We start from the raw sequence: 13749 nt of genomic DNA on the forward strand, positions 1-13749 counted from the left end.
TGCAAGCCTTGCTGGGAAGCTTTTACAGCCGTGCCCAAGCAACAGGGAACATGCTTGTTGAAACAGTCACAGCATCTCAGAGTGCAGCCTGTCATAAAGTGCGGGAGGGCCTTCCAGCCCTGCCTGCTGAGCTGCGCACACAACTCATATGGCACAAGGAGCCCAGCGTGCTGGGTGCTGCTGCCAGGTGCTGCGGCAGCACTGTGGAACAGAGCAGCCCCTCTGTCCCCCTTGCCGTGCTCACAGAAGTCCCAAATAGAGGTGTTGAAACTGCACTGAGGTGCTACCTGCTGTCCTGCCGCAGGGACAGCCCCCCCCGTGTGAGCTGCTGGAAAGTGGACTGTGAATCCTGGCTGCCGTTCAAGTGGAGTGTTTCCTTCCTTGGCCTTGAAGGCAGATGGAGTCCAGGCTAGCCTTTGGGCAGAGCAGGAGGCATTTATAATGATTCCTGCAGGTTGCTGGTGTTTAAATCCCGTTTTTCTGTTCTTGTTTTGTTTTCCATAAATCAGGTGCTGTAAAACTGGAATAGCCTTGGTGCAGCTGTGGCTTTTCACCTGTGTGCTTTCCTCTCCTCCTCCTCCTCCTCCTCCTCCCCCCACCAGGAGTAAGTGAAGGACGGGTTGCATTGTGAATCACCTCTGCGCCTACCTAACTTCTCCTGTCCCAGCAGCAAAAGACAGAGAAGGCCGCTGTCCTGACAGGCAGAAAGGGTGTGTGTCTCAATTGCGTGAGGTCAGCTGAGTTAGCTGAACGCAGTAAAAAAAAAACACACGGAGCCCTCTTGATGCTCCTTAGGTACAGCCTGCCGTGTCTGAAGCTGTGCTTGTGGCTGTGTGAGACCATCTACTGTGTTAACCTGCGTCTTAATGAACATTAAGGTGGGTTTTTAGAAGTGTTAATCTGACTCAATTGAGCTGACATGGAGGTAGCCCTCAGCGAACCCGTCTTGCCCACATGGACAAGCTTGCTTAAGTTAGCAGGACCAGCTCCAGTCTTTCTAATGGCCTAGTTAAGATGATTTAAGATCGTCTGCCTTTTTTGTTTCTTTTTCCCTCCCCAAAGCCGTAGGAAAAGGTTCATATTTGCGATGTTGAAATCTATGGATCTAAACCAGGAGATGCTTTTTTTTTCTTTTTGGCCTTTGTGCAGCTCTCATCACCTTGGTGCAGTTCTTACATGGGTGTGTTGTGCCTGGCACTCCTTCACAGCACACCTGAATGCTATTCTATGCACAAGTTAAATGGCAGCATGATTGCATTGTACCTTGAAATGCTTTGCTGAGCGGCCTTACAGATGACCAGGGCAGCTGGGCTTTCTTCTTTTAAATGTTCCACTTATGACAGACCAAAAGAGCAAGAACTTGATGAAAGAGTATTACAGCTGATAAAATGTGGACCCCCTAAACGTCTACCTCTTTTTCCTGCTTATAGTAGGTAGAAAGGCTTGGTTTTGTTTTGATTTTATTTTGAAACCGGGGGAAAAAAAAGTCTTCTGGAGATAGGAAACCACTCACTGGTTACTGTTAAGCCAGCTGTGCGTTGTCTGGTTTTTAAACAGTCAGGTGGTCCTTGGTTCTATGAAGGTGGAATGATTTTGAGATGAGGGCTGTGTGACTGCTTGAGCACTCAGACACAGGGTCTGAAATGCTGAACAACCGCAATTCCCGCTGGCTTCACAAGGGACCCTTCTGGAAACGGCTCTTGATGCTCCGGGTACAAAGCACTACAAGTGCAGGTAAATAGTTCTCAAAAATATTTTGGCACGCTGAGAAAACTTCAGTGGGTGCTACTTGAGAGCTGTACACTAGACTTCTTCTGGCTAAGAACAGTTGAAATAGGTGAGTTTTTCTAGCTTCTGTGTGTTTATGAGAGAGGGGAACAGAAGGGCAAGTGAAAACAGAAATGGAGGAAAGTCCTCACTGCTGACATGGGAGATGTGTTTGACCTCCTTAGCCTCATGCGCTTGTCTGGGTTTTCAGCCAAAGGCTCCCACTTTGAGAAAGACTTGCTTCTCGTGCTGAACTATTTTTTGACGCAGTGAATGAATGCAATATGTTAACGCTCCTGTAAGCCCCAGAATTGCTTGGCTGCCCCTTGCCCTGCCTGCCTCATACTGGCTGAAAAGGTACCATTGTTTGTTCTGCAAACAGAGGGTGATGTTTGTTTCCAAGGTGACTGTGGCTCTGTTGCTGCCCTCTAGTACAAAATTAAAATGGCTTTAAACACCTGAGAGCATCCCACTGTCACTAGAGATGGTGGGAAGGAGGAAAGAGCAGATTGGTATTGATCTCTGGCCTGTTTATTAGAAAAAAAGGCAAAGATAATGTCAGTTATCTAAGAAGCGGAGATGCATGCATTTGGTTTATATTACAAAACATAACCCATACATAGTACACAGATACAGCCATTGAAACACTTAATAATAAGGATGCCAGCGAACATAGGACCTTTCAAACATATTGGACAGATGTTAGTTTTCATTTCGGTTTACAGTAGGAATATTCTGCTTTTTCAATTACTTAAGTCAGAGGATATATTAAAGATGTTGCTCAAGTGGAGATATATCTGCTTCCTGAAAGGAAAGCTGGAAGGGAATACTAGCAGTTCTGCTAGACTTGTGGATTTTCAGATTGTTTTGGAAAATGATTATTTGGCAGTAAAATACACATCCCCGGAGAGAAACTCCCAGCAGTCAGTTCTGTTGCTGCTTTTGTGCAGTCTTGCATTCCATCATTCTACCTATACGATTCTCAGAGTAGCGCCTCGCTTTTGAACATCTAGGTGGATGGATTAGAAGCATTTTAGTGTGTTCTCCCTGTGCTGCCTGCTGATCTACTGATATATCTGCTTAGTATAGGGGAGGGTAAGTTGGGGAGAAAAAACAGCAACTTTTTTTAATTGGTCACGGATGCTGCTAGCAGAACTTTGCCTTCCTCCCCATCAGGTTTTGTACAGTTCATACACAGGTTTCAGTAAACATTAACCACTTTTATCAGGGCTCACAGCATGCTGAATGGTTAGCAAAGAGCATGTACTGAGAGGGACAGAGAAAATGAACAAGTCCAAGGTCAAAAGGATGGTAGATTTTTCCTTCATTAAAGTACATGGTGGAGAAGGTTGACGATACTCGGTGGAAAAAGTAGGTCTGTGTGAGAAACCTGGTTCTTGCCCTTCGACTTCTGTCTGAGTGAAGGCAGCTGGGTGTTCTGTGAAGAGGATGCGCATCATCAGTATTTCTCTACTCTAGTGGGATACTCAGGTTGTCAACTTTCCTCATGCTCATATTCAGGGCAACATGAACTCTTTATGCCCTGGACCAGTCCCGAGCAAAGTATGATCTCTGCTATCACTGTCATATCCTTATATAGACCTGCTCCTGCCCAGCATCCACAAAGCTTGCACTGACTTCAGCAGTGCTCACAGGCAGCAGGAGGTTGTGATTTCCTCCCCTCTCTGCCTGCGTGAAGCAGTGACACAAAGCCATCCTGATTAGAGGAGTTGGCTAAGAAACTGTGTGGTTTAGCAATTTGCCTCACCTTTCTTCCTCATGGGTGGCTTGGATGTTTTGTTATTGCTTCTGAGGGGTGCAGCGCTGCTAATTTTGTTGCAAAGTGATTTTTGCTGTAGTGATGAAAAAATAGTTGATCAGCTTAGTGATGAAAATGGGGAAAACTGAAGTTAATTAAGTGATTTGAAGTGGAGATGTGAAAGTTTTGAAAAGAACACGTGACCTACCTCAGTGAGCTTGGTTGAAGCATCTGATCACAGAATCAAGAGCTGTAGGGGTTGGAAGGGACGTTGGGGGATCAACAAGTCCAACCCTCCTGCTTAAAGGCAGGTTCCTTGCAGTACATTGCATAGGTAGGTGTCTGGGTGGATCTTGAGCATCTCCAGAGGAGGGGACTCTACAGCCTCTCTGGACAGCCTGTTCCAGTGCTCTGTCACCCTTAAAGAGGTTGGATTTTGTTTGTTTGTTTGTTTGTTTTAAGTTCAGATGGAACTTCCTGTGTTCCAGTTTGTGCCCATTGCCCCTTATTGTGTCACTGAAATGAGAGCCTGGCCCCATCCATTCATCTTCTATCTTTCAGGTATTTATAAGCATTGATATGATCCCCCCCTCAGTCTTCTCCAGGCTGAACAGCCCCGGGTCTCTCAGCCTTTTCTCCTAAGGAAGATGCTCCAGGCCCCATCTTGGTAGCCCTCCGCTGGACTCTCTCTAGAAATTCCCTGTCTTTCTGGAACTGAGGAGCCCAGATGTGGACCCACTACTTCAGATAAGGCCTCAGCGGAGCAGTGCAGAGGAAGAGAAAAACTTCCCTTGACCTGTTGGCAAATTCTGAAGTTATTTTTAATTGTGCAAATCAACGTATCCTGTCCCCTCCTAACTCCAGTCAAATAACGTTCTGTGAAAGAAAGAAGCGGCAGGGTTCACCTGCGTGTTTCCTAGAAGATAAAATCGTCGAGAGGTTGTACTCGTTGGAAAAACACAGATTTCCTCAAGTGACACATCAAACGCGAAAGAAATCCAAGCTGCCTGTGAATGATCTGACGGTAGTTTGAGAAACACCCTCTTCTGCGTGCCCCTCAAATCAGAAACGTCTGTAGGCACGGTTAAAAATCTCATCTTTGTGGTGACACAGATGATTCAGTGCAGGAAACGAGAAGGATCTCATTCAGCAGCTAAGCATTTGTGGGGCGGGGGTGTGAGGTTCGTGGTGTTTCGGCACACCCGGTTAGAGGGCTTCGGGCTCCTTTCTATCCTGAATGTTCTGCTGATCTGAATCAGGGTTGCTACCTGAAGCATCGTGCGAGAGGCAAATCCCTTCTTCTTCGCTGTAACTTGGATCAGCTGAGAGAGCAAAGAAAGGCAAAAGGGGAATCGGTAGCTGTTGGTTTCTTTTAATTTTAACTGTGGATATTAGCAGTGCCTTGTGACAGGAGGTGCAGGGTGGCAGGCTGGTGGATGGAGACCATTGGTGCCACATTGCTTGTGGCTCATGTCCTTCCTCTGGCAGTGGCTCCCTGCTAGGAGTGGTGGGGGGAGAAGAGCTGTGGGTGAAGGCTTGCGATCGCAGCCTCATCGAAGTGACTCTCATTCATCTAAATATAAAATACAGACTGTGGTTTTGGTCTTAAATATTTGTGGGATTTCAGCAAACCACTACAAAGTAAACAGCAGCTAAAAGCAACACATTTAAGGCAGGATTTTCCTTTTTGTTTTTCTTCTGTAAGGTGGTGTGGACACTCGTATCGTGTGACTCGGTGTTCAGATTTGAAGGCATTTTTTCTGAATTCGAGCAATTCTTTGTTCATCTCTTGTTCACAAAATTCCCTTAAAAGAGCATTACAGTTTTTCAGGAGGCCGGTGTGTGGTTTTCTTTTTAGTTCTATTAATGTTCTTCCATAGCTGTCCCAGTGATTTCTCCCCCCCACTCCAAATAACACAAAAAAATCTCCCTTCCTTTCTTAATAAGCAGGTCATGTATGGTATTATCAGCTTTTGTGTAAGTCTGAAGAGAAACTGAATCGTATGTGCGAGGTGATCATCACCCTGTAATCAGCGTTTCAAGTATTGTGTTTGATTTTTGGGCCTCCCACTACAAGAAAGACATTGGGGCCCTAGAGTGTGTCCAGAGAAGGGCAATGAAGCTGTGAGGGATCTGGAACACAAGTCTTATGGGGGAGCGGCTGAGAGCGCTTGGATTGTTCAGTCTGGAGAAGAGGAGGCTCAGGGGAAACCTTATCACTCTCTACAGCTCCCTGAAAGGTGACTGATTGTAGTGAGGTGGATGTCAGCCTCTTTTCCTAGGTCACAGTAATAGGATGCGAGGTAATAGCCATCCATTATGCCAGGAGTGGTTCAAGTTGGATGCTAGGAAAAAGAAAGAGTGGTGAGGCAGTGGCACAGGCTGCCCAGGGGGTGGTTGAATCACCGTCACTGGAGGTGTTCAAGAAACATGTGGATATGGCACTCAGAGACATGGTTAGTGGGCATGGTGGGGATGGGTTAATGGTTGGACTAGATGAGCTTAGTGAACTTTTCCACCCTCAACGTTTCTATGATTCTATGAATTTGAATTCTAAAATATATTGATTTAGTACTAAGGGCAAGTTTAATGGGAATGTGTGTGTCAACTTTGGCCTTATCTGGAAACTTTCCAAGGAATAAAGCAGGAAAGACGGTTTTTAGATTGTTTTAATGCCTCTGCAAAGACTTCAGCAGTTATGTAGCTGCTGTAGGTCCTCAACTGATAAGAAGCACTAACAAAGTGGCTTTTCATGCAGGTTTTTGTTGTTGGTTTTTTTTTGAGATTATTTATGCAAATACAGTGCAGTGTTTATTGCAATAGCAATTATTTACAATTCTCGGTTGGTAAACCAAAGCATTACCATTCATCTCTTGCCTTGATATACCCTGTGGAAAGCCTGCTCAGTTTTCCCTGCCATAACTGGCTGGGTGTGCTCCCGGCTTTTGTTCCTCGTTTCCAACAGACTCATGGGTTTTGTCTGCCTCGTATCATAGAGGCACAGGAAGGGCTCGCTCTTGATGAACCACTCATCCTGTTTTTAGAAAAAAAAAAGAAGTTCTGTGGAAAAACACATATATTGTCAGTGCCGCAGTCCTGTTTCATGGAAGGATCTCAAAGAATGGTCAGGTACGCAGTGGGCAGGAAGAATTACGTATGTCCTTTTCTAGATGCCCTCGCAAAGTCTTCAGTGCGTTCTCTGAAATCTGTGGTGTAGAAAGTCCTTTGATATTATCATATAGGGACTCTGTCAACTCTTACCCAAGTTTTCTGCAGTCTGTCCTTTAACTGGGTCTTTCCTGTCTGGAGAAGATATCCCTTTACCCTTTAACTACCATGTTCAGGCTCAGCTTACTACAAAACTTTTGTCTTCCTGTAAGACACGAGAGACCTCTGTGCCATGCAAATGCTTGCAGAAAACACGATGGATGCCTTGTTGTAGCCTTGGGGCAGCCAAGAATGATTAATGAGACATTTCTCCTTTTTGATCAGTGTGCAGGCAGGCCTCAGCTCATTTCTCCTCTGAGAGGAACTCTCCCTGGCCTTCCCACTGAACTTCAGGTACAGTCTGTGATTTTTGGGGTTGGTTTTTAGTGGCCAGTCTCAGTAGAACTCAGTCTCAGTAGAGGAGGTTGTATGCGTTTATTAATATGCTGTACTTTTCCATTTAGGAAGACTTTTATGTTCACTTCTGTGTGTGTCTCACGTATCTGAGGATTTAACCTCAGCACTGCAGTTTGGAGGATGCCTGGTACCCACTTCCTGGGTTGAGGGCAGGCAGTACGGCACGGTCCCACTTTGCAGCAGAACCTGGGCACCCACAGACCATGTCTGCGCACAAGGGACGTTCTGGGACTTCAGGAGTACACCCACAGCCTGCATCTGGCAGCCCTCAGGCCAGGAGCGTTATGAAGTGGGAAGCATAAGACGTACGACCTGCTGTTCCTGTAGGAGCCTGGTCAGGGCCGCCACTTTGGCGGGGTTTCTCCATCCTGTGGCTTGTTGGTAGACAGCTGGGTGTGGATTGTTGACCAGGTGAATCCTCCAGATGGGCCACACAGGGCCAGCATCCCCATGCTGAGGTAGCAGGGGGCCCAACAAAGTTCTGCAGCCAAAGAGCCTAGCTTGCTTCAGCCTTGCAGCTCTGGTGGAGGGTCGTACATTCAAAGCACGAGGGACTTCCTCGTTAGGATGCAGACTCTTTAAATTTTTATTAAAGGGATTGTCTGTGCTGACATTTAGCTAGCACCAGATGTTGGCTTTTCGTTACCAGTGTGGAGGTGGCATAGCTAATAAAGGCGAGGGTAAAAGACTTGTGTGAAGCTGTCAGATGCGGCTTTGTGTGCTGCAGCCTGCGTGATGTCTGTCGCGTCTTCATGGGCCAGTGTTCTACAAGAAGGCTGGAGTTTCTCTTCTTCCTTTTCTTCTGCACTCTTGACTGGCCAAGTGTTTTCCAAGTGCTTGTCTTTTTCAGGTGGTGTTGCTCATTTGTTACATGCTAGCTAATGCAGTCAGGGTACAAAGGTAGCTCAGTGGCAGTTTGTTTCATTCCCTGTGTTTTGATATTTCTTCAGCACATAACTTTCCTGTAGATCATACTGCTCCCCCTCAACCTCTTTTCACCATCCCCTCCCTCAGAAAATGTCAGCAACCGATTGTTTCCTTTGCAGTGCTTAGAGCCCCTAGACAGAGGCTTTCCCAGCTTTATGAATGCACCGTTTGTTGCTGAGGGCACAACTGTTCGATATAACTGGCTGCATCCCACTCTGCTTCGGACCAGCATGCACTACAGCCAGTCTGTGCATAAACCAGATTTTTGTATTAAATGGCACCATTTTGTCCACAGCAGCAGTCTGTCTGTCTTTTGTGTGCGCGCGTGTGAGACTTGCAGCTTTCAGATGCAAAATGTATAAAGAACAGTAGTTTTGCAGAAATAAGTGTTACTCAGTGAGCGTACGTTGCCACTTGAAGGCTGATTTTTCTTAGGGAGTTCCTGATGATTTCTTCCTTGTTTTGTGTAGGCGGGCCGAGGCAAAAAACAAGTTTTTAAATGTTTTATGAAGTGGATACGGAGTGTAACGTTACAGATGTAGTTGTGTTATCGGGGGCACTCTCAGTTATAACTTCAGTGGAAATGCATTTAGCACACTGAACATGTTGGTGCTTACCTATGTTTATTCTGTTTCATCGAACCGCTCTATTTCCCCTCCTACCTGCTGCTTATTTTGCTAGGGACTGTATAGATGATGCTGTGTGCTTCGGTGTCTGAGGAAATGGCATCTCATGTGAAACTCGGTGCTTCTCTTTGCTGCTCTCCCCAATTACTCCCTGCCTGTGGTAAGTGTAGTTTGGCCATAGCACAGGCCTGCAGCCCTCGGCCATACTGTGCCTGGGGCAGCAGAAGGGGCTGCGTGGCACAGAGCTCCATCGCAGCCACAAGGGAGGCTGTGTGAGGGTCTGGCCCCAGCAGCTAAATCACTGCTCATCCACACTCTCTGCTTGCTGCCTTTGTCACAGTGCCTGGCTTTTCTCCTCAGAAGCGCAGTGCCCTCTTCTCGCCTCTCTGCTTACTTACCTGCTGAGTGCCTCCAACAAATAAGAACACCCCTAAGGCGGCCCTGCCACCTCGGAGCTTGTACTATGTAGAAATCCTTTCCATGCTCCTCCACCATATTTAATAAGCAGGGGAAACTAGTAGTGCCCACTTGTAGGAAGGCGGTGGTGCAGAAGATGAGGATTCCCCACCTCACCCTCTTCTGGATACTCATTCTGAGCCTTGGGCAGGTTTGACTGAAACATAATAATCCCCCCACCAAAAAGAAATACGTAGAACTTTACAGCCCACCCTCACCGTGTTCCTCTGTATATTCACTGCCCACGTAATGTTACCCACGAGATGCGGGTGGGAGGAGGAAACTTGTTCTCTTTCATGTGACTGCAGCACAGTTAAGAACTGCAGCAGGCTTTAGGTGCTCGCGTGACCAAGGTGGTAGATGGTTTCTAGTAGCTGGTGGGGAATTTCTCAGGCACATCTCCATGTCTCAGCTTGGACGGCCCACGGAAGGATGCAGATCTGCTCTCCGTGTGATTGCTCATTTGTTAGGAGCTGGCAAGTGCATAGCGTGCAGAAACAAAGGCCTCCCTGGCCTGAAAAGCCCCCAAAGACAAATCGTGTAGTAAATACATCTGTAAAGCAGCGTTTGAGTTACAGGCTGCCTGCGGCTCACGCACTTGCACTCCATCTCTTCCCCTTGTCCCTTACTGCCTTAAAAAGGGATGGCAAAATAGCTTGATAAAACGCAGCAAGTGCTAAACTGTTGATATGATTAAAAGAAGAAAAAAGAAGAGTCTTAGCTGAAGCATATGTCTGCAGCACTTTAATCTTTTATGGATTGCATACTTGCTGTGGGAGTGGAAGGGGATGTTGCAGGCTTACTTTCAATGCACGCAGAAATCTTTCCCACAGCACGAGAGCTCCCTGGAAAACATATGAAACAACTGACGGGAAACCAGGCCATTTCTTGTGCCCTGCACTCATTGCTCTGAGGGATTTGCTTTTGCTCCGAGTGATTTGCTGTGCTCGGAAGGTCGTTTAATCATCTCTCTTCTTTGTTGGTTTCTTTCAGTGCATTTCACGCATGCTGCTGCTGTGATCGAGCCGTCTGTGTGTTACTGAGCTTTTAGGGGTCTGTGTTTCTGCCCCATGTTTTTGCCCCCGGTTCCTTTGTTACCGTGCTCCCGTGATGAATGCATCTGTTGCTTAAAATGGCTACTGAGCAAGCCCACGTTCTTGCCATCGGTCAGAAACTGTTCAGCCCATGTCAAACCCCCCGCAGAGCTTTGAGTTGATGCCTGTGTTGCTTAGCAGGTAGATGGCTGATCTTTGGGCTGTCCATTAACCCCGTGGGTACTGCACACAGTGAAGACATAAATCTGCTGCAGTGGTGAGAACGTGTCCCGGTGCTTCCACCCCCACTCTCTGCTTAGATTTTCGGGGCATGCAGTCTTCTGAGCGTGTGGTTTGGGGTTTTCTCTGCTTTACTTCCCCACCCCCTTACTGTTTGTGTAGCTTGTATTTTTGAGGCGCTAGAGGAGTAGCGATGAAGGCAACAAGCTGACACCGGTGGGCTGGCAGTGTCGCTGGGTTGGTCAGTTTGCTTCTGTTCCCTGTCATAAAGAAGCCACGTGTCCAGGATCAGCCTGTGTTGGGCTCAACGTTTTGTTTTCTGGCATCCCCTTCCCGTGGGCCGGTGTTTGTGCTGGAGCGTGACAGGGTGTGAAAGGTGTCGGAGCAGAGAAGGGGCTGCAGCTGGGCTCCGGCTGCCAACAGAAAAGCAAACCAACAAAACGAGAGTTAAACGGAACATACCATAGAACAGGTTAGGCAGGACTCTGAAGCCAGATACGAACCTTCTGCTGCGCTTTAAGGCATCTTTAGTCCACCCTCCTCCCTCTGCCCTTTCAGGATTTTTCTCCCCCCTGTTATGAAATAGGCCTGTGCGGACTCGGCTTCATCGCTGGCAGGCGGGGAGCTGCGGCGCTGGCTCGCCTGCTGCCAGCTGTTTGTGGAGAAGGAGCGGGTGCACTTGTTTGTGCCCATCATCCCTTCTGCACAGCACAGCATGCGCCTGGCTGCCTTGTGGACTTCCCCGGGCCCCGAAGTACCCGTGGAGGCAGAGAGGAGATGGAGAGTGCAGGCGGGTGGAGCTGGCTGTGCTGATACTCCCAGCAGTTAATCATTACTCGCAGCATAACCTGTTCCTGTTTTCTAGAGGTTTCACTTGCACCTGTGGCCAGGAGCACGAGGGGTATGTGACAGACTGCTTTCCAAGCAGCAAGCTCGGTGTCCGGTGCACGACATCAGTCCTTCTGTAACATGTTTATGCCTGATCCTTCAGTAAACATACCATATATAGCCTGGTGAGTGCTCGCCATAACACCCTGCTGCAACTTCAGTGGTACCGTGCAAATTCCTTAGCTCCTGGTAACCAGCTGGCAAATAGGATGTCACCATGTGTAACGTAAATATATCCCACCAGTGACTTGTTTTTTTTATCAGCCTGTGTTTTGGATTACAGTAGCCTGAAGTCTGGCACTTTGAGAAATGGGGGGGTTACACACAAGTTATCAAAGGATGGGCTGAGTCCTGTGCGTGTGTTGTTGTTGCAGAGTAAAGATGCTGCTCTTGCCATAAATGTCATGCAAGGCTCATGTTTATGAATCAATGGCTCAGGGACTCTTTTTGAGGCATTTTCCTTTTCTCCCTCTCTGTTTCAGATACCTGTTGCCTCCTAGGTGATGCTTAAGGTACGATCCATTGAGAGCTTTCTCTTTTCATTCTAGCATCTTTCATGGAATTTCTCTCTGCCTCCCGTTTGCTCACCTGGTGCCAGCAGTGCACTCAGCGCAGCAGAGAATGTGAGAAGCAGCTCTCAGGCTGGATTCACAGCTTTCTTCATCAGCTGTTACATATGGATTGCCTTCAGCTTTTTTCTTTTTTTCTTTTTTTTTTTCTTTTTGTTAAACATTGTGAAATGACTTTAGTGTTGTTCTGACTCTTTCTGAAGTGGTTTGGGAAAAGGAGACGAAGCCTGTCAACCTAGACCGGGGTAGGTTTTGTTTGCCTTTTTTTTGTGCTCTCTACTTCTTTCCCCATTCCCTGGACTGTGAGGTGACAGTGTGGTGGTGAGGACCCCAGGTAACCTTGCTCGGAGCTTTCTGTCCCTGCCTTGTGGCAGCTCTTTAGTGCCTGGCAGCTTAGTGCGTGGTGATGCCTCCAGTACCTCAGAGATGGTTTCTTAGTCAGAGAGAGTGCCAATTAGCTGCAGATGGGTGCAGGGAGGTTTTCCCCTGGCGGCCTGTGCTGCAGAAGAGAAGAGTTTGCGGTGGGGGAATGTTTAGGTGTTATGTAAATGGACAGGACATGTATTTCTCTGACTCGTCTCTCATTGGCCTCGTCAGACTGAATTATGTCTGACTGCTTGGCGGTTAATTGGACCATCCTTCCCATTTCCTAAGCTGATAAGCCCCTCACTGTCTGCCTCAATCAGGCTTCTTTGTTTGAGAAGTTACTAATGCTGCAGAAGAAGAGAATAACAACTTTCCTATGTACTGTAACCAAGTGATGGGCTCTGGTCATTTGAGTGCTGTGATAGTCTTGTGAAGGTTCTCCATATTTCTTCAGCAACATCCTTTCATAAGAATTATTTGTACTGTAACTCCAGTGGAGTTGGCAGGCAGTGCCAACCAGGTACAGCTGGTGTATTTACTACAAGTCCTGTCACTTTCTGAAAGAACTGCGTTCACGTTTAAGGTATCCTGTGAGCAGCTTTAATCTGGTGGATCCTGGCAGCCGTATCTGTTGGGATCGGGTCTCAGAAATGGCTCCCTTTTATGGCAGACCCTTCAGATGAGGACTGTCTTCCTGATGTGTCTGGACGGTGCCTAGCTTAGAGTGGGTGTTGCCAGAAGGTGAGTAATAAATGGTGATTAATCGTCTTTGCTCTGTGGGTGAGTTAGTATGAAAAAGCACTTGGCTAAAAGCTGTGCCTCAGCAAACTCATCAGGCTTAACCATGCAGGAGCCGGTAGCGTACCATCCCAAAGGCCTGATTCTTGTGTCTCTGATGGGTTTTGTGTTGACTGCCATGGATTTACTACATCTGACTGGGGGAGAAGCGTGTCTCCTTTTGTCTCCAGAGCTAAATACTACAGGTTGTAAATGAGTCAAGTCATGTGGAACCATATATACTAAAAGTAGGCATCCTTTTGTCAGATTGTTCAGTAAAGATTTTGATGCAAAGGTCTGATTATAAACCTCGTAGGTATTCATCCTCATGTTTGTACCACTGATCCTATGATACAGATGTACAAGAAAGACGTAAGGATACCAGTTTGTGTGGGATTATATCTTGAATTCGAAAATCTGTTTGATTCTATGGGAACCCATTCATCATTTACTGTCAAACATGTAAATAAATACAAAACCTAAAGCTGTAGTGATTTCTAAAATGGTTTCCATTCTGAGTTTTCATATTGATTTCAGCAATGCATTGCATGTGCTTGATCATAGTTACTTCTAAAGCCTTTTGAAAGCGGGATTAATCACAGAGAACTTCCTTCATCCCCCATCCTTCGACTGTTTCTGGCAGCTTTCTGGGGCCCGAGCACACAAAGGGAGTATTGGAGGATTTGCTCCCTGTACAGAAACTGGAAGAACTGGGG

General features: G+C 47.0%; 1 protein-coding gene across 4 annotated transcripts in view; it reads left to right on the top strand.

The window, feature by feature from the left end:
- Positions 1-13749, top strand: part of RREB1 (ras responsive element binding protein 1) — a 117031-nt gene that overhangs the window by 19673 nt on the left and 83609 nt on the right. The window contains exon 1 of one of the 4 annotated variants that reach the window (XM_072329097.1): positions 11352-11446. The exons of the other annotated variants lie outside the window; for them this stretch is intronic. The gene's annotated coding sequence lies outside the window, so the exon portion shown is untranslated. Of the gene's footprint in view, positions 1-11351; positions 11447-13749 lie in introns of those variants that run through there. 4 annotated transcript variants of the gene reach the window in all.

Source organism: Excalfactoria chinensis, chromosome 2 (assembly GCF_039878825.1).
Source record: "Excalfactoria chinensis isolate bCotChi1 chromosome 2, bCotChi1.hap2, whole genome shotgun sequence".
Lineage (NCBI taxonomy): Eukaryota > Metazoa > Chordata > Aves > Galliformes > Phasianidae > Excalfactoria > Excalfactoria chinensis.